Source organism: Aythya marila (assembly GCF_965140915.1).
Source record: "Aythya marila genome assembly, chromosome: 5".
Taxonomy (NCBI): domain Eukaryota; kingdom Metazoa; phylum Chordata; class Aves; order Anseriformes; family Anatidae; genus Aythya; species Aythya marila.
This window is the reverse complement of record NC_139046.1, coordinates 20,652,599-20,678,750: the sequence shown is the minus strand read 5'-3', so window position 1 is coordinate 20,678,750 and position 26,152 is coordinate 20,652,599. Positions and strand designations below refer to the sequence as shown.

Genomic DNA, 26,152 nt, shown 5'->3' with positions numbered 1-26,152 from the left:
GCCCTGCCCTGCAGGTAGCTGAGGCAGATGACTGCAGATACAAATGCTGAGTATCTCTCCGCTGCCAGGCACTCACTTTTCACTGGTGCAAGGAGCTTGCACCTCTGCCACGGCCCTCTTATATTGCCAATATGAGGCAAACAAAAACACAGGCCAGCTGCCAGTCTGGAAGTCAAAAAAGTCTTACGCACTTTATTTAAAAATAAACTACAATCCGTGACTCACAAGTCATAACTTTTCAGCCAACACACTGCCCAAGTCTTGGTTTCTTACCTGCGAACACACAACAGGCAAAGCAACACGATGTCTTTCCGCTGTACCTCCGCTCACATAGGCATGATCACAAACGTGTGGCATATTTGACGCTCGCTTGCAAGGAGTTCTGGAGGCTGTGTGCAGACCAAGACTTGTTCTGCGCGTGACTTTGTACCAGTTCACCCATCTAAGTTAGCAGCACTATTCGCTGATGTACTTCTGCCAGTACAACGAAAAGTGTGGATGGAGTCACAGCCAAATAAAGGTGCTCTATACTGGAAGAGCTTGTTCTCCTTTCCCACAGGGGAAAAAGCTGTGCTGGGATAAGCGTGTTCATACTGGCAGACCTGCATTTGCACTTGGGGAGGGTTACAGCAGTGTTGCAGAACTGCAGGTAAAAGTACAACCTATAAGCAGGCAAGACCCAATCTCACAGGGGATTCACTACTCCGATCTTAACTCACTTGTCAAATTCCTAATTCTACAAGCAACCTAGACACAAGGCTGAATCAGGCTGATTGGGGTTTTAGCTCAACTAAATCCACCAGAAATCCATACAGACTGCCGACAAGGAATAGCGGCAGCGTGAGGCAAGGCATGCTCCCAGGTGGGCTCTCACTAATGCTAGTTATCCCTAAGGGACTCCAGCCCCTTACGCAGGTGACAAGTTACCCAAGTTATTTAGCAGCAGAGGGTAGGGAAACGGCCAACCCAGCTGTACCAGAACAAATTCCTGAAAATGTCAATTTATGAAGCTAATCAACGGATGCCACTGCCACAGCTGTTTCTAGCAGAATTCAGACCTCAAGGGAGCTGAGCGCTTGTGTTTCTGAGCAGACAGAAATGCAAATAAGGCATTCAGGTACTTACAAATCCATCACAGCCGATTCCTGCCAGTCAACAGTTCTCAAGGCATAAGGCTACAAATGTTCAAAGAACCCACTGCATTTGCATGATACTGCATCCAGCCTCAGAGGCAGGGCAATGGAAACAAAGAAAGGAGAGGAGGGGAATGAAAAGCAAGGGGAGAAGAGGAGGGCAGGTAAAAATGAGAGCCTGGGAGGACTAAGGGAAGAGTCTACGCAAGGGGAGATTTTGAAGAGCTACTGGGAGCCCTGAAGGCTGGGGTGGGCTTTGGGAAGGAGGAGGAAAAGACACTCACCGTGGTGCTCGCTGTCTCAGCCGGCCACCCTCTCCTCTCCCACGCGACGCCTGTGCTCAGGGCAGCCGTCCCTTCCCCAAACCCTCGCACTAGGCGCACGCAGAGGTTTTCCAGCCCGCTCCCACACGCACCGCTCCTCCGAGCTGCGGATCAGCGCAGGACCCGGGGCTGGCACCCACATGCCGAGCCTCTGCTCCGGGGGCACATGGCAATGCAGCACGCCTCCCACACGCTGCCGGCACGCCGTCTACGCGCCCAGCCCTGGCTCAAAAAAACAGAGCGACTCCCTGAGCGTGGTGGCTGCGGAAGAAAATCCTCAAAATAAGCGCAGCGCGATTCGACCCAGCGCTAGGAGCGAAGAGAAGCTGGAACAATAGCCCTGAGGGGTGTGATCTGCCAGTATTCACCAGGGGAAGTTTAAAATGCGATGCCAGTTGAGACAATTATTTAGTTGTCAGCGCTGTTAACAGTTTCATTGCTGATCAAAGCTGCAGGGCAGCACAGAGGGAATTAGAGCCACTTACCAAAATGGGCCAGCAATACACAATCTGCAACTCTATTCCTGTCATATATAATCCCTCCCACCCATTCTCTTTTTCAGAGGCTCCTTGGCATACAGAATCGCTGTGCAATAATAACAATAATTAAAGAATCAGCTCACTCTTTTCTGCAATTAATCTGTAAGGGAGAAAGTAAACACCTGCAACAGCATAGGGGTGGCAGTGGTGGAAATCCTTCTGTGCACCACGCGGGGCTCAGATATACCCACGCTGGACAAAGGTTCCTCGGCCACTCCAGCATCATTTTGGAAGCCGCGCAGAAGGTGCCACACAGAGGCAGGTTTGCCAAGCGCAGGCACAGCCAGCAGATGCTAGCACAGAACTGCTGCTTCAGCTTTAAGAACAGTCAGATAGATGTTGCTAGTTACAGTATCCCATAGCGATTGTACACATATTTCAGTAGGCAAGCATGTTTAATTACAGCTCTGCTTCTCCATGTAGCATTCAGAGCCTGGAAAACCTCCAACTGTTCTCCTTTCTTGGGTTTTCCCGATATTGCTAAATTAAGTAATAAGCAAAACTCACAAACCTCAGCCAAGGCTCGCCCCAAAAGGCTCTTTGCGTCGTGGCTGTTCTTCCCAGCCTGCGCTCTGCCCTGGCCTTTGCAGCGAAGGGAGGGCTTTGAAAATAACATATATATCCATCGGTGCCACCAGCTGTAGTGTAGCAGCCGGTGTCTTTTTGTATACAGTTTTCTAGTGACTTGTCTGGTTTTGTGTCAGATCAGATTCCTCTGAGACATCTGGCATTATGTGACTGAAAACAATATGAACTAAAAAGCTTTGGGAGAACTCCCACTTGTTGCATTGATTTCTCATGAATAAGTGATATCCAAAACAGTAGAAAATTAAGATGACAGTGATAATAGTAACAATAAGAAGCTAGCATTTCCGAGGTGTTTTACACCTTCAAAGCACTGTGCAAACAAGGATTAAAATGCATGCACCAATACCACCCCCTGCACTTGACAGTCCATGGCTTGATGAAGGCGCAGCGTCTGCTGAGACATGAAGATCTTTTATTAGATCAGAAATCTCAGTTACCAGAGACATTGTCGCAGAGGGGAACTGCTGAAATCCTCGTGGGAGGCCATGCTCACGTGTCAGGCCCAAATCCTGCTGCCACTGTGGGGTCCCATGTGAGGAGTGACACTGAACCAAGGGACCATGGCGAGTTTGGGGTCTGGGAGGGAGCGTGTACACAAGGGTGTTTCTCTCTCTTTCCAGTGGTTATAAAAGAAAGCCCATGTGGGTGGGTAATGTGGGCCCAAAGGAAAAACTGGGATGAATTTGAAGAGAAAGGCTCACAAGCAGCTGGCAGCACAAGGAGTCTGAGATCTTGGAGGAGATGAGGGGATGCAGATGGGCTCCTGGCTGTGAAGGACACCTTGAGGACAGGCAAGGGCTACAGGAGATCTTTGAGGGCACACCAAAAAGATGCTGCCAGGAAGAATTTTGCCCAGGATGATCTCTCAAGGTCCTCTCTGGCCCTATGTTTCCCTGGGTTCCTAGTTCCCCGTTTCCCACCAGCTGGCCCTACGAAGACAGGTCAGCCTTTCAGCACTCACTTGGGTTGTTTGGCATTGGCAAATCCAACTGTCCTGCGGCCGGTCGCCTCCAAGAGCTGGGGGATTTCTGCAGTGGAAGATGCAGGAGCAGCTCTTAGCGACCCCTTCTCCCTGCCAAGCTGCTGAATGTCAGAGCAGCCTGCAGTTCTGGACCGTGCTCTGCCCTTGGCAGCCACAAGAGCTGCTGGCTCTGCGCAAGGAGCAACAAGGCAGAGAGGGAAACTGCTGCTGCATCGTTAGCAGGCAATGTTACATCTACCTCTGCCATCTCGGCCCCGCCAAAACAACAGGAAATCCTCAACTTAGTTCCCAAAAGGGAGCTATTCTACCTTCCTTCTAAGATGTCCTGCCTCTTCCTTACGCCACCCAGTGCAGGATCAACTCGTTTCTGCTGAACTAGTACGTGGCTGCTCTCGAGAGCTCGTCCCGCTCGGCTGGGCTGGGGTCAGTGGTGGCTTGCTTGGGGTGAGTGCTGACGGGATCAGTTTGAATGACTCTTGATCTTAAAAAGACTTGCTTGAAAGCCTTTTTCCACGTGCCCAGTAATCACAGCCCCACTGTTTCTTTCTTTGTTTATGCCCGGTTTCTGCTGAGCAACAGCTTCCTTCCTGTACTTGGAAAAGCATGCCTGGGTCACAAAGCTTATGTCAGGTGATTCTCGTTAGAAGTTTGGCTGAACTGTTTGCCTTTCTAGAAAAGCAGAAAATGCATCTTCATCTTCAAAAAACAGGACAGCAGTCAAGTGATCACCATGAAATGCTGTTAGAGAAAGGCCAAGTAGCACATGCAGCTGTGTGCTGCTAAATTAACAACATAAATACAGATTTTAGAGCACACTGCCACACTTAAAATCCCCCCAACTTATGATGCTTGCAACAAATCAATGGCTTGATCAATTGGCAACTCGAAAACAACCAAGCTGCAGCCTGGATGATGTCAGCAAGTTCAGCTCCCTTCAGTGGCTCACGCTCCAGTAGCGAAGGTGCTTTCAAAGATATCACAGATTGGGAAGAGCTCATTAACCAGTCCAGGAAAATCCCAGCACACTCCCGCCTCGAGGTCTATGCCAGTGCTTTTCCCCTGTGCCCGATTTGCTCAGCCACAGCCACCAGCCCACGTCGCACAAAGCACAGCTTCTTCCTACGACCCAAGCAGCTAAGGCCCAGAGGCATCTCCCTTTGTGTCTTCTGATTTCCTGGGGAAAAAAAAGGCACACCTTTTCCCTTCAAATTCCTCTGAATCACAGGGAGGACAGGCAGCTCTTAACCCTCCTCTAGCTGGACGAGGAGCATACTAAAACCCCAGCACCAGCCCAGCCTCCTGCAGCAGCTCTGGCAGGGATGGTAGGGCACGGCCAAGCCCACCGGGCCTCCCCTGATCGTACAGTCTCCACAGGGTATTTCTAGCTCGAAAAACCCAACCAACCTGAAATAACCTCTCTTTTTCATTCCTTTTTTTCTGGCCTGGAATCCTCTTGAAATATCACTGAGGTGAAAGGGATCTGAGCTTCGCGTTTTCCTGCCTTCACAGAGCGCAGAGACACACATATTGACACAAAAGGAACGTGACTGGCTCTGCAGTGCTGCCTTCCCATTTAGCAAGAAGCAGAGGAGATGGAGGAAGAATTGCTTTCTGCTTTATGCTCAGCCATGCCTTCCCACTGCTTCCAGGCATTAACTGCACGTTTCCACAACTGCATGACTGCAAGAACATGGGCAAGCCCTTGGTTTATAGTAAGCAGCAGGTTAAACCATTTTATAGCCAAAATTCTGATTAAAAAAAACCCTGTGATTTTGAGTCCATGCTCTCAAACATTCTTATGATTTCTTTCATGCTGTACCTTCTCACGCTATTTTCAATCTAAAGCCTTTTTTTTTTTTTTTTTTTTTTAAACAAACACACTTCATTCATCTGTGCTCTTAAACTGCATCCAAGATGCTGTGTGAAGAGGGCCAAGTCTTAACCAGCTCCCTATCGTTCGATAAAAAAAAAAAATTTAGAAACTAAGACTTCAAATTTCCAAGTAATATATGGTATTACTGTTGTGGTTTGAGACAATTCCACAGACAGTGCCAGTGGCTTTGCCTAGACAGCTCCCAAACCAATCTCCTGCTGTTCCCCTAATTAATTCCCTACACGCATCTCAAACCTCTCATATATTAAGTGGCTGCCACAGTTTTTATTTGACATTTGGATCTTTTGAGACAACAAGGTGTGAGACAGTGGCCACGGAAACCCAGTGAAGTTCTGCCAACAACTTCAGCAGTAACGGCATTTCAGGCGAGGGGTACTGCTCATCTTCTCTCGGTTGGGTTCTCCAAAGTCATTCTTCAACTGCAGTACCAAGGAAATCAGCATGTGGGGCAGGGAGGGCACCTCGGGCAGGCAGAGCCCTGGCTGGGGAAGGAGCTCCTGACACCACACCCCTCCCTGCTTCACAGCTGAGGAAGCCGTGAGTCAGGTTGAAGGGAGAAGGCTGGAGATATGCCAACTTTCCTTTACGCTAGCAGTCCTGCACACTAAAGGGTGCTTTTTGCCCAAATATCCCCCTTTTCGGTTCATAAATTATTAGGGCCATAGCAAGTGGGTTAGTGATGGTACTGTAGCACACTTGCTGCTTTACATGAAGCACAGTCTTGATGGGATGTTGTTTTTCACCAGCAATGCAGCAATGCTGCTGCTATCATCTGTTTAGCTTACATACAGAAAACAACCTTTCTAAACCACAGCACCCTATTCCTGAAGCTCAGCACCATCAGGAATAGCCCAGAACCAGGCCTGCTCCATTACTGCAGTCCCCTGAAAGGACGTGAATTAAGAACTTGGCTAATTTACAGTGTTACTGTCTTTTATACATCACAGGACCATCCCTGCCACCATCCCTACCAGTGCATGTGAGGCTTTGCCATTTCACTACAGAGCTGACTTTTGGAGGAGCCAAATCTTCCTGCTTTCGACTCCGCTGTACCTAAACAGTGAAATATTGCAGGAAGGGGGTAGAAAAGGGATATGAGGACAGGCATTATGCCCTATTAGCAATGAAAGGGAACGATCAGAATGGTACGATTTTACAGATTCAGACACTTGAAGATGCCCTTTTTCAAAAACAAAAACCAAACAGAATCCCTTGCAGTTCAAAGAATGCTGGATCCCAAAGTCACAGAGACACGTGAAGACAGCTAGTCAGAAAACATCTGAAAACATGAGCTATCAGGAAATAATCGAGAAGCCTGAAATGGCAGCAATCAGGGAGAACTGAGGGCAGCAAGTATCTATTCACCATCCGTCCCTCCAGGCAAATTACTCTTCTCAGGATGTTTCTGGCTAATAGGCTCATCTTGAAAATATCTTTTTTTTGCATATTTAATGTCTGTTTCTGGGAACACAAGCCCATCAGAAAGTAGGAGTAGGTCTGGACCTCTGCGGCCTAGTTTAGGAGAAAACACAGCCCTTTTTCCAAATAGACGATTAGGTCCCACGATCCAGGAAGAAGCAAGAACACAGCCAGCGTGTGTTTATAAATCTGGCCACATCTGATCGCCGTTTCCAAACTCTCCATTAACAACTTGGTGGACGTCCAGCAGAAGGAGGTTTTCCAGGGCTAGGACACTGAGGAAACGCTGCTGTTGAAACATGCTCTATTGTAATGATATTCCCCAGTGACACGATGCAGCTGAGACAGGATTTGCGCTTGCTGCCCAGTCAGCCTGAGCCGCTGCCCCGCCGCCAATAAATGGCAGCGTTTGGTTTTGGGGGAGTTGTTCTTTCCCTCGGTTTATTTCTATGCACAAAACCTGCAAGGAGAAGACTTTTCTTGAGGGCAGACAGCAGAGCTGCAGAGAAGAAAACAGGACAGTGCTTGCCTTTGCAAAGTAAAAGCCACCACAGGCCTGGGAACCAAGATGCAATTTTTACCCCCTTTGAAGATGAGGGCCAAGGATATCGGGCCCCAGCTGGGAGCCCCAGATGAGGGCAGGATGAAAGCACTGCTCGCGCAGCCACTAGCAAGCACAACAGGAGCTTTATATTGAAAAATGTGCTACAGGGCAGAGTAAACTTTCTAAACACGCTGAGATATTGTTCTTGAGCGCCGCTCTGAACTACTTGGTGTAACTTTAGTTAACTGAAGAAAGGAGGAAAAAAAACTCACACACGAGTTTTACATATAGTGTGAGAAAAAGGCCAGCAAAAAGGATGAAGAGGAAATTGTTTTTTCTCATTTTCTCATTGCAAGATCCAAACCCCCACTGACTTCTGCTATTAAGAGAGAACAAAGAAGTGCTGTATATTAAATTGCAAAATTGTAACCCCATCTACAGCTTTGGTCTGTTTTCAGATTCACCCGTAGCACCTGAAGCCAACAAGTTTTGGTCTAAGTACCTCGTTATAGTAGCAGACATCAAAGGACTTCTGGTAAGAAACAGGGTCCTGGATGATGAAACCGCAGAAAGAAAAAAAAAATAGAAAAAAATAATTCTTGATGAGATGTATTCAGACTTTGAAATTTCCAGAAAAAGACAAATTTGTCCAACCCCTCTGATACTCAGCTTTCACTGCTTTAGGAGGAAATTCTTCACTCAGAGGGTGGAGAGGCACTGGCACAGGTTGCTCAGAGAAGCTGTGGGCACCCCACCTCTGGAGGTGTTTAAGGCCAGGCTGGATAAGGCCCCGGGCAACCTGATCTAGTGGGTGGCATCCCTGCCCACAGCAGGGGGGCTTGAATGGGGTGATCTGTAAGGTCCCTTACAACTCAAGACATTCTATGAATGCTCAGATCTTGCCTTGTTTTATCAGAGAATGTGGTAGACTCAAGTTTTGATGCCTCCTAACATGATTTAGATACTTGTTTACAGAAATAAAAAACCATACTTCGGACTACTCCTGTAATTTGTTCAGTGGTCAGTTTTTCCAGCACAGCCAGTACTGACTCGCTGAATGCACTGGGCACTTACATTACACAGCACATTAAGCTTAATTTGCATCAACTTTAACTGCTTAAAGATGACTTCATTAACTGGAACTACATGAGGATACCGTGCTTCATTAAAATAGAAAGGAAGGGAAAGGAGGAAACACAAACAAAAAGCAAGCAGCCTAATTTCTTCCAGCACTCCTGTTTTCATGACGGCCTTTCACAGACAAACACTGTGTACAGGAGGTTAAAGCGAAGGCAGACCCATGAGCCCGCACACGAGGCGGTGGCTGCGTCAGCCTCTTTTGAATCCAGCCTTAAGCAACCAGAGTTGGAAAGAGCCAGTTCTGCTCCCTTTTCACGAACCCTTTTCCTTTAAAGTTTTCAGATCTACATGGTTTTGCTTTTAAAAAACAGTTCCCCAAAATAAAAGATGTTATAGCAATGGTAAGAAAGTCAATAATAGAGCCAGATGCAGTGAGGAACACCACCGAGGGAGTCAAAAACCTCTGTAAGGTCACTTTAAATACCCTTATCTCCGCTGGTAAAGAACATACCAGACATCAGGAGCCAGACCCACAGCTGGCAAACCAGCTTTGATGCAAGCGAGGCCACTGACACCGTGTCTTTTTTTTCATTTAGCAGAGAGCAAATCTGTTTGAGAAGACAACTGTGAGGCTCCAGGCTGCCTTTGAAGAACTAACACACCCTTTGATGCTACAGATAGCTGGATATCGTGTTTTGCTGGCTTCTGGTTTTAAATGGGGCTCTGTGGTTAACCAGAGCGGCTGCACAGCAAGGAGGGAATGACTTGCAACTGAAGAGGAATGCCAGTGCCTGCACTCCAGCCAGGAGAACGCCATACGTGCCTGAGGCTCAGGGGTACAGCACATGGCAGACAACTAAGAGCTAAGACAGTAGGGCTCAAACCCTCCCATTTAGAAAACAGCCTTTATTTTCTACTTTCCCTGGAAAGGGTGGACGCCCAAAGGAAGGACCTCAGGCCCCAGATCCACTCTCCACATCAAAGGGCTTGCTTCTAAATCTAAAGCAAATGAGTATGTTCAGAAGAAACGTTTCTGACAGAATGTGCCATTTTTAAAATGGCAAAGCAACATGGTTGTCAAAGGGTTTTCTCTAAAGCCACGCCTGTCACAGTCACTTCTGCCAAGAAAATCCATTTCTGCAGCTGTGCGACTCAGACTGCTTGAGGCCAAGTCCCCAGACTTCTTCCCTTGGTGGCCCAGTGACAGAATGGACGAGGAGAGATCAGCTGGAGATGGCAGGGAACCAGGGCTGACACTTCGGTCCAAGCCCAGTTGGCTTCTGGAATATTTCCTCTTGTATAAAAACAGACTGAATATATAACAGAATGGGAAATGCAGAGTGTGATCTGCAATCCTATAGCTGGAGCACAGCTGTGGAGGAAAGGCAACACAAACATCTTTTCTCTGAAGCTCCCTGCAGCACTCAGCAGGTGACCACAAGTGGAGTACAAGATCTCTGCAGCCTGCATACGCAGTCCTGGCCCGGTGTTTCACAGCTCTGAGGAGTGGACTCACTTCATGGACCACCATTATTTGCTGGAGGATCTGGCAACAAGAGAGTGCAAGCAAAGTGCTCGCCCAGGACAGGCAATCAAGAAGTAAGACAAGCCAAGTGTGTGTTTAATCCTCACAAATCAGGCTTCAAATGTTGAGTCCTCAGCTGGTGAGCCCTGAGGCAGGAGTTCCAGGGGTGTTAAATGGCCCTGGGGAAGCTCAATGCGGTCCGGGAGGGCCAAATGCACATTGTGAGCAGAAGGAGCAGAGCACACCCACAGCTGCTTTGCAGGAGCACGACGCCCAGGCAGTGCCTGGGGGCAGCCAGCCTGGCCAGCACACGGGGTTCTGTGCTGCCTGCACCCAGCCCACGCAGATCCGTGGGCAGGACCTGCTGGGCTCGCTCCATCACACTCCTCAGGGACACGGCCTTCCTCACCCTGCCAAGAGCCAAAAGCTGGCACTACCAGCACAACAGAGGCGTTACTGTACAGATGAAGCTGGATAAAAAGTACGCAGGAATTAGTTTTGGCTTAGATCTGTGACTATTTGAAGGCATCCACCATACTCTAATTGTTCAGTGACAGAAGGACCCCATGTAATTAAACAGGGCTGCACACACAGAGTCACAGTACTCATTTTTGCAGAAAGGCAGCAAGATCAACCCACAGTGTTACACTGTGACAACGATATCTCAACCCATTGCTATTTCAAGACACTGTCACTGGAAGAGATTTATACCCCTACCACTGTGCCTGCCCATGCAATTAGTCTACCTTTGTGCAAAATATTAATGGAGAGAATTTATAATAAAAAAAACATTCACAGGAAAAAAAATGATTTATGTAGAAACTTTACTTGTAACAAAAGAGAAACGCCAAGACTCAGAAAGTTTCATGCTATAGTTCTATGCATAAAAAGTATCAAAAATTTCAAATTAGTGCCTCTGTACTCTTACATATCTTATGTATCAATTTTGTGCCTATAAACAAAAAAGATCACTGCTATTTAATAAGCAAGGCAATAGTAAACTTTGGCATGCAGTGTGCAGAGAGGCATCGTTTAGCTTATGAACATGCATAAAAAGGAACTTTGAAGGGACAGAATCAAACCAGAGAAATCAATCACAACTGCAAAAATGTATCCTTCACAAGAGCTTAATGTCAGCTTGTAGGTTCCTCCAGGACACGAAAATGGGAAATCCCCCTACCCTGAGCCTACAGAGACAGGAGGGAACTACAGACAGATTCTGGTGGCCCCTAAAAGCTTCCTCAGCCAGGCGGGATGGGGAAACCCAGTCATGCAAACTGTGAAGAAGGTGAACCAAAGCAAACATACAGCCTGTGCCTTTCATGAGGAACACTTCACTGGAGCCACTCAGTATGACTGAAGATTTGGCCCCAAATGTTGACTGCTCTGGATTGTGTCACAGGGGATGTAAGTGAAACATTTTGTATTTGTTTCACAGTTCCGATGTTACAAAAATTAAACCTGACTGAACTATGAATAGCACTAGGCATTCACTCTCCCTAAGGAGAGCTGTGGCTAAGTTTCTGCTAGCTCAAGCAGCAGGTTGCTGGGAATGATCTGTCTCCTTCTGGGAGCATGGCACAGTGACCTTCCAGTCACCCAGCTGGCAAAACATCCTCTGATCCTCAGCAATCAGTGAGCTGCTACTACATTTAAGCCCACTATCTGGTCTTGTATGAAGCCACTGCTAAGATTTTCATGAGAAGAGTGCTTCCCTGTTCCTCCCTCAACTCACCTCACAGTCCTTACGTGACATTTGCACAAAACAGAACTCCAGCTTCAAAAATAAAAGCCCGTTGTCTTGGCATCTCACCAAGCCTGTGCACCGAGCTTGCTCTTCTCAAAGCAGAATAAAAATTCACAGCAACCCTTCTTGATCAGAGCACTCAACTAACAAAACCAGGTGTCTTCAAAGCAAGAAAAAAAATGTTAATTACAAATTGAGCTTTCTCCTAAGAGAATAGCGCATCAGGTATCCGAGAGCAATTTATTTAATCCTTCACCAGATCCAAGGTACGTACGGCACTTCAACAAAAGCAAAAAAACCACATCTGGATGACTATAGGAGTACTTGCACAAAGCATCAGGGCTCAGGACCCTACCCTGGTGAAGGCTGGAAGCACAGTGCTCCAAAGAATCCACACAGGTTTCTTCTCCAGAAGAGCCCAAGTACGTGCTATTAAGCTGCCAGCAGAGAGGTGGCTCTGGAGCTACCACAGTGGGGCACTGCTCCATTGAAATCATGATTCATTTACAGCAGGGAGTCCCTTTTACAAATATTTCCCAAATGAATGAGGTGATCCCATTGGAAACGCTCTAGTGCAACAGAAATCTTGTTTAATAGAGACCAAATTCGGATCGTATCTTCCACCCAGTGATTAATGCCATACTCCACAAATAGTCTAATTTGAATGGGTGGTCATGATGAGTAAGGCAATACTCAGGGAGAAAAGGTGAAAAAAATCTCTTTCTTCCTGGTTATCACAAAGAGGTGGCCGCCACCTATTATTGCGGAGATGACACTAGCAGTATGTAGGGAACTGACTCATGCTTGCCTTATCTTTAGAAAGGCTTTTATATTGAGAAAGGAAAAAGTGGATTTTTACCTTGTATACAGCGCAGATTCAGTGTCTTTACGCAGGGAACGCAACTCCTGTGCTTGATGTGATTTTGAGATTTAAATGACAGACACACAGACAAACGCTGAGTACATGACAACTGCTAAAAGTGTTTGCTGATGAAGATACTGAGTCAGTAAGTTTCAAATATCTAAAATGGGTATTTGCCACGTTAATAAGCTACCGTGGAGCCAGTGCTTTCTGCCGTCCTCCCACCAAGCAACAGACCAGGTCCTGCCCTAAGGAGCTCACTTACCCACTGCCTTACACAGTGCCCTGGGGTGGTCTGACAGCAGCACAGGTATTCTGTGTAAATGCCCATAACAGGTTGAATGCATTTATCACCAAGGTGATAAACAGCATCATTTTGCAAGGAAGTTGTTTTTTTTTTTTTTTTTTCATATGCTATTCTAAATATATCTATTAGCCTAGTACAATGCAGCAGAAGTGTAAGCATTTGAATGAAGTGAAATCCCACAATGGTTCCCAAATTTCTTCTCAGAATGACAGTACTGATATTTCCAGAGGTAATGTGAATTCAAGAACATAACCAAACACTTTGTTTATCTTTGTGATATTTCAATAGAATAAACATTTCCCACTTCTGCTTCTCCCTCAGCTTCATTCTGGCCACTTGAGCTTTGTTTGCACCTTTAGTGCAACCACTAGGAGGACGGAGGTTCAGCCAGCTCACTCAGTGCTGACCCTGAGTACCTAGACGGCCACGCACATGCAACACCCCGTCATTTAGTCATGTAGATCTGATGGTCTTGGGGATATCACAGTGGATTGGAAGTTAAAAATAGAAAAACCCACACCTTCTGCATTTTTGTCTTCCAGCTCATGATTAACTGCACAAACTTGTAGGGCGGGGACTCTCACTCTTCCTGTTGGGCAGTGTGGGCACAAACACATCGCGTTTCTGGTCTCGTGAGAAGTCTTGATGTGCTGTCAGGCTTGTTTACCAGGGGAGTTATTCTAAAACTGGCAGCCTTGGGCAGATGCTCTTTATTTGGAAGAGCGACTTTTTCCAAGCTGTGTTCACCACCCAGGTGACCAGCCAGGCAGCAATTCTTTGCAATCATTTTCCACGTGTGGTGGGCTTTCCAGACAAAGGCAAGCTAAGGTATGCCAGCAGCTCAGCTCTATTTCCCAGCTTCCTTCCTGCTACCTGAAGCTGTCACACACCGCGCAGCAGAAGGCATTACACCGAAGGCTCTTTCTTTACACTCACTCTGCTCCTTGGCAGCAAGCCATGTCCCCAGCTCTCAGGCTGATCCATCCACAAATAAAGCCATAAATCTCAGACTGAAAAGGGAAAACCGTTACACAAGATAACGAGTTGAAACTATCAGTACCTGGAATAGAAAAGACTAAGGAGGCATCTCACGCCTGGAGAAACAGCATCAAGACAACTGATGGAAAGCAAGCAGCAGCCCAAATCCTGCCCCTCACCTCTCTTCTCTGGCTCTCTGCTGTGCAAAGCCCTGACAAACAACGCCAGCAGACAGGGAACTAGCGAGCAAAAAGACTACTGCTCCTGCCTGCAGGGAGGAGACCATGGCACCAGCAAGAATGATACCCAGGCTTTCCAAACAGTCAGCTGCCAGGAGCAGGAGAAGGCAGCAGTGCGAACACATACATGGAGAACAAACCCAGTTAGTCACCAGAACACACAGGCCTAATTCTGGTAACAACCAATGGCAAATTCAACCCCAGAGCAGTTTAAAGCAGCCTTATTGCTGCTTTATGGTTGCTATAAATCATGCCCCATCTGCAACAGACTCTGGAGAACTGCACATCCAGTAAGTATCCTAGCAGTGCTTTTCCCCTCTTCCAGGAGGATCCAAAGATGTGATCCAACATCACTACCTCTGTGTCTCTCTCTGGCTCTCCAGCACAAGGCTAATTACATTCTTTACCCTCAGGAGTACTACCAAAACTCTGATCCCCAGCAGGTCATTGTGCAGATGTAGCTGTCCCAGAAGGTTTCCATTTGGTAGGCACATGGCAACAAAGAGCACGTGATGCCTGTTTCACCCAAATGCTTCCTTCAAACAGGGCAATCTCTGCTCTGTTCCACGACAGCTGCCAATACCTGCAAGAAGCCACAAGGGCATTCAGCAGAGCACAGCCCATTTGTTGGGCTTTCTGAAGCTCTCTCACTCACTGGTGTCTTTAATCTACTGCACCGGGCAGGGAAGGCCAATTAACCATAGTTAGAGTGCTTTTTTAATAAGGGTCTACAAGAAAAATCAAGTTACCACTTACAGCAATGTGCATTATGGAGAAACGAGATAGACAGAAGAAAGGTATGTGAAATGGTTAGTCTATAGTGAATTTGTTATCCTACCATCCCAGGCTGGAAGAGAGCTCAGGAGTCCTGCACTACGTTCTTTCCTCATTCCTCTGCCCAAACCAACACAGTAAACCCAGGCCATGTCTGGCAGGTATTTCTCCAGCTTGCTTTTCAAGACCTCCAGTGAGGAAAAGTGCACAGCTTTTCTTCCACAGCTTCTTCCAGTGATTCATCCTCTCAACTGTTATATGGTTTTTCCTAATGCTTCATCTGACTCATTTATTTACACTGAGAACAAGAGTGCCATGGGCAGCAGTAGACAAACTTATTAACATCGCTACAACAGCTTCTAATTAGAGTTACCCAAGACTTCCCAGTAGAGAATTGCTACGCAACTTAATTTCAACAATTTGTGCTGAAATTCACCAATCTCAGTCACCTTAGGGCCTGCTCAAAGTCTATTTCAACCAGATATAATCAGCCATTTCTGTGATTGAGTTGAGATGTTGTGGTTTTTGCATGCTAGCAAGAGACCTTCCCTTTGAAAGCTTTAGGTTACACTCCAGCTTTTGATCCCACCAGGGAAGGGGCTCAGGAGTCCACTGCTGGCACAGCCACTTTGAGGCAGGGGGTGAAGGAAGGTAAAATCCAGAGCAGCTCAACCTAGCTCAGCAGATCCCAAGCAAGCCACCAACAACTCAAACACCTGCGGGTGGGAAAAGAGGCTCATCTTCCACACTGAGCCTTCCCTGCTGCTAACCCAGCACACCAAGGCAAGGCCCTGAGGGCATACTGAGTTCAGGTGGAGTAAGGTACCAGGGAAGATGCAAACAGAACTACATCTTCAAGACCACATCCTAGGACCTGATGCCATTCATTCCCAGCTCAGTGGCAAATCCCCTAATAATCTCAGCGGAGCACAAACTGGCTCCCAGTACTTGCAATCTTTGCTCCCACTAGTCCTGTGATGCTTCCAGTTCAAAAGAGAAGGTACACTGGCAAGGCAGGGCAGCAAAAAGGCATATGCACAGCTTTGAGTATTGTAATCTGTCTGCAAATAAACCAAGTGTTGCAGTCCTGAGCACTGATGTGCACCCTTCGTGGGTACAGAGTTCATAAAATGAACAGATTAATCAAGCTGAAGGCATTAACACGCTCCAACCTGCAGCTGTGAACCCCATCTCGCAGATGCCTGGCATACCCCATTAAGTCCCCCTCTCATTACCCCTTCCCATAGCAGGGTACTGAATGGACTGCCCCAGGCTCACTGCCTGGAGGGGCAGGCAACACAGCAGCCTGAGCTTCTCACAGCTGGAGCAGGGGAAGGGGCACGGATTGCATCAGCATTTTCAGAGGGACCACTGAGGAGAAGTTCTCAATTTGCAGTCACTCAGCAAATAAACAAGTAAAACCTTAAATGGGCTAGCAGCAACTTCGGGGATAGATAAGATTCAGGTACAACACATGGATCTCTTTGTGGTGTCATGAAACAATATAAAGCAAGTAAACAGAGGAAGATAAACAAGATCACTATAGAAACCCTGTACCTGGAGATACCATCATCCATCCCGCCTGTCTGTATAAAATGCTGCATGGCAGTTTGCACCTTGAGGGGTTTCTAGCCAAGATACAGCATCTCAAGGGGGCACACAAATGATTTTATTAAACTGGGGCTAACCTCTACATCTTTTCTTCATTCCTGGTTTTACAGTGATGAGTAACTTCACTTGTGATCACTCCTGAGTTTCATCGGTGTCTGTACCTACAGCTGAATCTAGCACGTTATTTACATATACAGGCCTCTGCATATGTTAAGCTTTCCTTGTCCACTGTGCTCCTGCACAAATGTGGAGTGACAGAAAAGAAACATACGCAGGCTGTATCCGAGACAAAGGAGGAAGGCCCCTCAGATTGTTTTTCAAACTAAAACTCTCCCAGGTTAAAAAAGAAACACAATACCCTCCAAGGCTTTGCTGCCTCTAGTCACACCAGAGAACACTCAAATGTTGAAATGTTTGCAGAAGAGGGGCCTATTGCTAAGCTTCCCCGTTTGATTACAAACCGTAAGCCGATGAGGGCATCTACATGCTGTTCTCACGTACCCACAGCAGCATATCCCAGGGCACCTGGATGTGTGAGGGCTTAAGTAAGCACAGCTGTGTTTGGGCTCAGCCACGTGTCCACTGAGACCATGCAGGACTCATACCTCTGCCATCTGAAGAGCAGAACGTGGCTCACTGAAAATTTGCACCCCCAGAACAACTTCCTACAGACAGTTCCAGGTGCCTTCCAGGTGCCTGCCCTTGCTGAAAGCCATGCAAATTTTTGTAGCCAAGTTTTCTGTATTTTTCAATTTTATAAATGCAAGAATGGGGGAAAGCATCGTTTTGTCACTTCAAAAATTCAGAAGTGATCAAAAATTTTGTTTTTCCAGTTCAGTAACTGTCCAGGTGAGCAAGCACATGGGAAGTTGGACATAGCTTTTTGGCACTAATCATTCCAGTGTCATTTTAATGCTGGAAAAAAGCCTTTACTGGAATTTATCTTCCTCTCGAAAGCAAATGGACTTAATCCTGTAAGAGGCCTTCTCACATTTTCAAGTCTTTTAGCATGTGCTCACCAATTTTAGTGCTGGCATTTTGATAACGGCCAGATATCCAAGCTTGCAATTTCCTGAACTAGCATCTTGTCAGCTCGGAGCTACACACAGAGGAAGCTGCAGAAGCAAAACCGCACACTGCGCCACACTATTTTTAAAGCAAACAGATCAGAACCCACCACTTCTTCATAGGGGAACTTCTCTGGTTTCAGAAGACACCAGAAGCGACCAGAGGGAAATACCTTTCAGTGACGTACGGGGCTATTTTCCCTGATTTTACAATTCATGTTTGTTGTGGTCTGATAACTGTTACGCAGATTACGTAAGCTGATTTTTAAACGAATGATAAAATATGCAAAAATTATGCAAAGCAGCCATTTTTCATAAACAGCTGATCAGTAGGTATGTATTCATACAGAAATACCCTCAGCTAGCAATTCCCCAAATGCACCAACAGATCTAGAAAGCAAAGCGAGAGCTCTCCGAGAAAGGCTGGCATTTCAGAAAGCAAGCTGACATTCCCACAGCCTTGCCTTGCACAGAATGACTAAACCTAAACAAACAGTATCTGCAGACCATCTGACATGAAAAACCCCTGCAAAAGGTCCTGCTGTTCAATACACGACAGCTCTCCTAGAACAGCAGCAAGACCAACTTCAGGCTCGTTTTCAACGTACTGCCTGAGACAAAGAGGTTCCTGCTGATGATGGAAGGTACTGGGAGGAAAAAGGCAGCTAAAACAACATGGATTCATTTCCCTAACTGCCTGTCCCACCCCTTGCAAGCAGCTGAGATTGCTGCCATGCAGCTTGGAAAATGTCTGAACTGATGAAGACAAAAGGGAAAACTTAAAACGAGAACCAGAGGTAAGCAGCATGTGTTATGGTACAGAGGAGTGGTCGGATGTTCAAAGCAGGCCAGTCACACCAGCATGCCAGTCCTTCAAGCTCCCAATAAGCTTCTAACATAGGTTCCAGCCCAGGATTTCTTTTGTTTCTTATTGCAAGGCTGCCATTTCAGACTAGTCTTTGGCTGTAGAGCTCCCCAGGTGGCTACTGGATTTTATGACCAGTTACCTTCAGAAGTCTGACAGGGTTCTTGGAATGGATTTGGTTGCAAGACACAACTGGTCCTTTCCCCAGTCAGCCCTCCAAGTTTCAGGGTGATTTTTGCTGCTTTCTGTTCTGCCAGCATTCTGCTGCTGCCTGTTTTGTACCAGGTCTGGGCTACGACATGAACTCCCCAGGGCAAGAGCCCAGACTGCATCTCTCAGGTACAGACTTCACTTCCTTAGCAGGACAGAGACCAGGAAAAACTGTGACACCAATTATGGTGCAGTTGAACACAAACATTGGGGAAAAAAAAAAACACAAACAACAACAAAAAAACATGCTCTGGGTAAGTCTTGAAAACGTCTGCTACTGTAAGTGACTTGCTTTCTGTTTTTTCCCCGTTCAACACATGCAAGTGATTAAACAGACCCCTTTTGGTGCCCAGCTTGCTTCGTGACTTGAAACATTTTCTTTCCCGTTGATGTGGCTTTTTGATTTGGTTTGGATAAAGTGCAAAAAGTAAAGTCATTCACTTAGAATAGCAGAATTTGTTTTGCATGACTCATGCTGAACTCAAGACACCTCCGTTTTGGTCCTGCAGCAGGACCAACTCTCTGCTTGCTAGCAGCTGTGACCTGGCAGTGTCTGGGACTGCTGTTCTGCACTTCATTCATCATCTCCTGCAAAAGTCTGGTGCTGTCAGCCCATCAGCTTTGCTACAATAGAAAGGCAAGCTAATAGGAGAACACACCAGCGACCTCACTGAGTCCATTCCTGGAGCACATCACAAGAGGACAAACTAACGATTTCCCAGAAGCACTGAACTTATTGGACAATTCCCACTATTCTGAAATCGTTTGCATCTAATAACCAACTCAGCACTGCTCCCTTGGGGGCAACACAACACTCCCAACTCTTCTCCTCTCCCCTCTGACACCCAACTCCGGTGGGCGCAGCCACACAAATAAAATAAGCTCACTGAAGTACAGTGCAGCTCTCCTTTTTTTTTTTCCATCTATGAAGACGCATATACGTGTACACATGGAGGACACAGATACCAGCATCAGATTTGTGCTTAAAGAAATTTAGCCCCATGGTACCTGGGCATGCATCCTCAGTAACGTGACTGCCAGCTTTGGTGAGCCAGACCTCCAGCTGGCACCGTGCGGAGCAGCTCCGTGCCCAGCTTCTACGCGTCTGCGTGCCACTGACACCAGTTGAGGAGTTTTAAGCACCTCATAGAAGCTTATGGACAGACGTGCCAAATCACTTTCAGCTGCACTTTGGTCTAGCTCTTAAATTGCCCACTGTATTTCTCATTTCAGAGGAATTAGGCTGAATTCAATCATCCGAGGACCTGATCCATCTACACATATTCCAAGAGGCGCCTTACATTACAGATAAGCAGAACTGACAGCAAAAAAACTGATTTGCTGACTACTGGCATTTATTTTATTACAGCTTTTGTCCATTAAATCCAGGAAACCTCTGGAAAAATAAAATGCATTCAAGTAGAAGCTCTTTCAACGGCACATTAACAAAACTTTACGCACCACCATCTAAAGCACTATATAGTGTCTCAGCCTCTTAATTTGTAAATGATTTATGCTCTCGTTCTGCATGGACTGATGGATGGCCTGGCTGTGTGACACATGCATGACAAGTGCCCTCAAAATGAGCAGGAATGTGTGCACTGCTCAGCAATTGCAAAGATGCTCAAAGCAGCAGGACTCTGAAACTGGGAAAAAAATCCCAGGGGAAGCATCTTCACCCATTCAGCAGAAGCCAAAGAAATGCTGCAACCACCAAGACAGCCACCTATTAGCAGAAGGTATTTCTGGTTTCAGCCTAAGCCTTGAGATGCACTGTTTATCTTTGGCTGAAATTCATCTTCTCTCCCTTAGCTCACACTGTATTTCAGTGCACAGAGAGATGTCTGTCTCTGCTAAGATCACATCAGCATAAATTTTGAGACAAGTTATTTACATAAAAAGACCTTCTGGTCTTCTCCTGGTTACGTATGTTTAAAAAGAGCAAAAAGACTCTGGTGGTCAAATTTAAGTATTTCCTAAAAGCTGCCCAGAATTTCAGAGCTGCACATCTGTGAAGCTCTCCTCCTCTTCGTGAAAATGATTGAAGGTTTAATGTCTGTATTTCTGCCATCTAATGCAGACCATTAGGACCACTTAAAGGAGACTTGGCTATGTTCTTTTTAGCAATGTCTTATTTCTAAAATTGTATTTAGGACCAGATCAACATTTCCATGATGAGGACTCACTGTCTGCAATTTGGTACTTGGTCTTTATCTCATGCAAGTAACATTCCTCTTTGGCTGAAACTTAGCACAGATTCCCCAAACCGGGAGATATCTTTTATTCTTTGTTTGTTTTATTTTTGTCCAAAACTGGGAAGAGATGATATTTTGCTTTTGTTTTTCTGGTTATTTTTTGTTACTACAAGGACATGTTTTTAATGTGATGACTTTCTCATCTGCTTTCCTCATAAACCATAGTAGGGCCCTTATTCAACAAGCTATTTACATTCTTAATTTCACCACTTATTTCATTAGAACGAGTCTGTGTTTCAATGGCTTTCCCACTTCAGTGAAAATTAAGAACCTAAGTAATCTGCTGTATCTGGCCCAAATTATCTGTTCTATTATCCCTTCTCAAATCACGGCCAGAAAGTCTTCTCCCAGCTCTCAGTTTCTCCCCATTATTCCTGGTTACCAAAACCAATTCCAAAACAAACCCTAAGCCTGTAATGCCATGCAAGTCTCTCCATGGCCAGATATCTACATTAACAGTGCTTTACCAACTCCACAAATACATCTGGAGATTTTTCTCCTAGGATTTGCCAGCCTAAGACAGAGTTAATGCAAAACACTATCTCATTACTCAGGGCAGAGGAAAGGGGCTTGCTGGCAAGACCCCAAGTCATTACCTGTTTTGTGTCTGGACTGACAAACAGACATCTGTTATAAAGGCCAAGTTGCTCTTTGCAGGGAGTTTTCTGAAGTACTCTGAGAGCAGATCTCCTTGCCAGCATGTGAAGGGGCTTCTAACCAGAAATATAATACAGCAGGACGGGTAAAGAAAAGATGTGACAGCAGGCATAGAAGCAGAAGAGAAGGGGAGTACAGGTGTCAGACAAAAGTCATGTCTGTGACATTGAAAATTCTGCCGATAGAAGCAGTAAGGGAAGAATTTGACTACAATGACCATCCTCTAGGTCATGATTTGTGCTGTTGTCACAGCCTGTTAAGGCCACAGTATGCAGCTCCTCTTCCAATACTGTCCTGAACAGACAGCAGCACGAATTTTTTCTGGGCTCTCTGATTTAAGAGGTAAGATGCTTTCTTCACTACAGTGCAATGAATACTTAACATGGTGCCCTGAAACCACTCTCCATCACCTGGGATCAATAAGAAGCATGGATAAGAGGTGCTGCCACTGACTTGCTCTTCAAAGATCTGGGGAAGACCCAAAGAAAAAGAATTGTCAAGACCAGGCCTAGAATTGGAACCTCACACTCTGAGGTGCATGGGATGTCTGCAGAAAGGCTGCCCTGCATCAGGAAAAATCCAGACTTCACAGTGAAGCCAGGTTTGACAGCTATTCATTGAAATCCTGGGCCATGACTGCTCTGTGCCACAAGAGCTCACAGGACAGAACCTCTATTTAAAATGCCCAGCCACCCATAAGCTTCCTTTTCCAGATGGAAGCTTCCTTTTCTTCCAGAAAAGAAACAACATCCCATTGCACAGTACCACAGCACTAAGGAAGAGCAATCTGCCCAGAATAGGTAGCTGGTTGGCCAACGCTACTCTGCATTCCTGCTGGAAATGTCACAAGACAAGAAGGGGAGCATCATAGAAACTCAGAAACCATGCAGTTCCAGACACTGAGGCATTTTTCTTGCACAGAAAGACCAGAATAATTATGAGGCTGTATTTGTCCTTCAGCGTGACTCCCCATGATTGCCAGGAGACTCCTGCATGCTCACAGAATTGCCAAGCCACAGCACGACAGACTCGTGAATCAAACTGTAAAACTCACGAGGCTACCCTAAAACACAGATTTTAAAACACAATTCCTCTGTTCTTTATTTCCTTCCTGTTTTTCAAGAGACTCAAAATACTGAAGAAGTCGCAGTGTTGGTTACAGTTCTGTGCAGTCTCCCAGTTCCCACTATCAGGGCCTACAGGAAAACCCCAGTGATCCCAAGTCTAACATGAAGGGAAAAGGAAAGCAACAATTTTGCCAGACACCCTTCTGAGACAAAAGCATGAAGTTGGTTCTTGGTCCGCTCAAGTCAGCTGGAATCATACTGTTGACAGGAAGAGAGCACCTAGACTGGGAGGCTTCATTTAAAATGCATCTTGATCCCACCAGATAATTTGATCTAGTTGATGTAGCTTGCAGAAAATGGCATTTCCTAAGAACAGTTTAATAAAAGAGATGTGGCTTAATGCCATACTCAGGTCAAGGCACAAACTGTTCACATTTTCTCCAAGACCAAATACCCAGGGGAACAAAAGCTCCAGCAGGTGCCACTTCAGCTTTCTCCACGCCTCATCAAAATCAAAAGAGGCAGCCTAAGAAAAATCGATCAAGCTTTACATCGGTATATCCAAGAACATAACATTAACACTGCAGTTGTGTCCCATCTTAAACAGGGGCACTAAGCGACCTGCTTTTAAGAATCTCCTTATGGCAGCTTAAGAAGTGTTTTTGGGCTGAGATGCTAGATTTTCTACTGAAGCACATTTCTTTCTGCTATTTCTGCTATGGATCCAGCACTCCCAGGAAAGAAATAGGCAGAGAGCAGGGAACAGTACCTTTTGCATCTGCAGTAGCAAGATAGTCCAGAGCTCATCCATCAACATCCAGAAGATGCAGCACAACAAACTGTTCAAGAGGATGACAGGACTGTGTAAGGAAAGACACCAGGCACTGTTTTAACTAGCCCAGCAGGAGAGCTCAAAGAGATATGATTCATTTTTGCCCACATCCTCGCATAAAAGTGTTTTCAAGGGCTCATTTCAGAACTATAAACTGCAATTGCAAGCTGTATGTGTGCTGATTTGCAACAATTGCTGAACTTCTGTAAAGAGGTGGGCCGGGTGCTTACCACTACTACCACTACACTATTGTGTGTGTCAAAACAGCTAGGATGATCTGGAAGGCTGGGGAGTAAGCACCTGTGGTGGAAGGTGTCAGTAAGATTTAAGAGCATAATTACAAAAGCTGGCTATAGTCTGGGCGTGGAATCAGCAATCACCTCCTGCAGATGATGGCTCAGAAAAGCCTGCCAGCTCCGGTCTGAACTGCCCCACAGGACAACCCCGCTGACTGCAGAGATGGGCACAGCTAGTCTGGTGCACATCCTCCCTGCCTTTCTGCCACCCCTAGAGCCCCCATCCAAAAAAATCTGTCAAATAGACAGTTTTCTTTCTTTACCTATGAATAAAGACTTAGCTTGAATCAAGAAGGACAAGTTTGAAACAGCCCCCGTCCTTCTCTGAATGTAACTAACAGCCTTACCTAGTTATTTAGGAGTATGTCATATTCCTCAGTTTGAAGAAAAGAAAAACGATTGGGACATTTCTGATATGTCAGGGTGAAAAGAAATGAGCAACTTGGATGTCCAGATGGATAGAATACAAAAGACCCTAATTTCAAACAGCTCAGCACATTTTGCCAAGCCAGGAACTTCTCTATGACTTAAAGTAACATAACAGATTTAAGATAACCTGATATAAGGTTACCTTGAAGTTTGAAAAATTCTTTACGTGTCCACATCTGTGAATTCTTTTTGACTCACAGTGGATTGTCCAGGAGAATATCCTTCACTCAGTGAAAGAAAGCCAGAGATTTGGAGACCAGATTTCAAAAAAATGTTCCTGATGTAGCTATAATCAAATGGAAACCAAGAAGAAAGGACACTAAAGGCTTTGGTCTGAGGAGAAAAGTCATGACTCTGCATTTACACCTAATGAAATGAAAACAGGAAAGTGGGGAAATAAATCTTGAGACCAATTGTTTGAAACAACGTCCTCAGCTGAAAATAAATAGATTTTGTGAGGTGCCTTAGGATCAATAAACATTTGACTCAACAAAAGAATAGTCTCAAGAGATGTCTCAATTAAAAACTAGAATTAGAACAGCACAAGAAAGTTGACAATGCAACAAAACAGCTCAGGTCCCCTGTAACAACTTCTGGCATAAAATGATCCAGAAGCATCTTTCTCTGAAGTATTCATTGCAGTGTTTTGTTCAGAAATTACATGAACTCAATTTATCACACCTTACTAGGGCAGCAGTTTAGCAACATATTCAAGCGCGTGCTGAAATATTCCAGTTCAGTGAAACACTGAAGTACCTGAAAACAGAGCAGGTCAGCAGGATATAGACTAATGCAGCTTATATAGACTAAACTTTAGCACCTATACCGGGAACACGCTGAGTAGGACTGCTTGCCTCAAGTCAGGATGTAAAATTGTCATCACCACTAGCCTTCAGTACATAAAGGCCTAGAAGTAATCTGAGTTCTGGGATATTATTAGGCACATGTAGCCTTGAAACTTTCTCACCTTCAGTCAGCGTTTCTACGCCAACCCAAATGCTAAGTATTTTCAGTCTTCATGTCTAGTCTGGAAAGATGGATTTCAGCTGGATTTTAAATACAGTTTGAGGCTCTTATTCAGCCTAAGGCTGCACCGAAAGGAAAACTGCAACTTGAAGTTACATTTTCTTTTCTTTCATTTTATATGCCCAAATCAGGATGCCTACCTTTCTTCCCAGTGTCTCCTGTTAAGTCTTAAAAACGCAAGCATATAACCAAAATCAACTCCAGTAACTCTTCTGCACTAAAACAAAGCTAATAACCCCCAGCTAGTGCCAAAGTTACCTTGGTGTTGGCCAGATTACAAAAATGGAATGACCTCTGAAAGCAAAGGGGACTTCAGGAAAGTTATCAGCAACTTCCTTTTTATATAACGTTCCGCAGGTGATAGAAGAAAAGTAAAAGGATCTGGCCTTTTCAACATCAGTGGGAGTCTTCTTTGCCTTGCTCAATCTTAGATTCAAGGATGCAACAGTAAATAGTCAAACCACACGATACCAGGGGAAAAGAAAAAGGAGTTTTGTCATTGGCTTCAGTGGATGTGAGACCAAACTACAGGTGAACACAACAGAAGACGCAGACTGAGGGGTAAGGATAATGCAGTTGTAATTCCAGAACATGATGCCCAGCTGTACGTGCCTAACTCCACATCTGCTCACCTGAACAAAACGAGGTTGGTTTTCAGAAGTCGGAGCAGCTGCAGATTTCACTGACTCCAGCAGCTATTGCAGGAGTCAGCACTTCAGAAAGGCAACAGATCTTATACAACTACCTACCATACAGATGAGGACACGTCGGCTCCAAGGCACCCAACCCTGAACATCCTGTATTTCTTTATTCCTACTGAAAAGCTCAGACTGGGGTTATAAGGCAATACATACATTCAACAAATAGTGTTGGAAATGTACTATTTATTTTGTCATGAAGGCT

At 45.7% G+C, this 26,152-nt stretch overlaps 1 protein-coding gene across 5 annotated transcripts in view; it reads right to left on the bottom strand.

Annotated features, from left to right (window-relative positions):
* Window positions 1-26,152, bottom strand: part of OSBPL5 (oxysterol binding protein like 5) — a 132,507-nt gene that overhangs the window by 71,735 nt on the left and 34,620 nt on the right. The window contains exon 1 of one of the 5 annotated variants that reach the window (XM_082761097.1): window positions 1,418-1,758. The exons of the other annotated variants lie outside the window; for them this stretch is intronic. The gene's annotated coding sequence lies outside the window, so the exon portion shown is untranslated. Of the gene's footprint in view, window positions 1-1,417; window positions 1,759-26,152 lie in introns of those variants that run through there. 5 annotated transcript variants of the gene reach the window in all.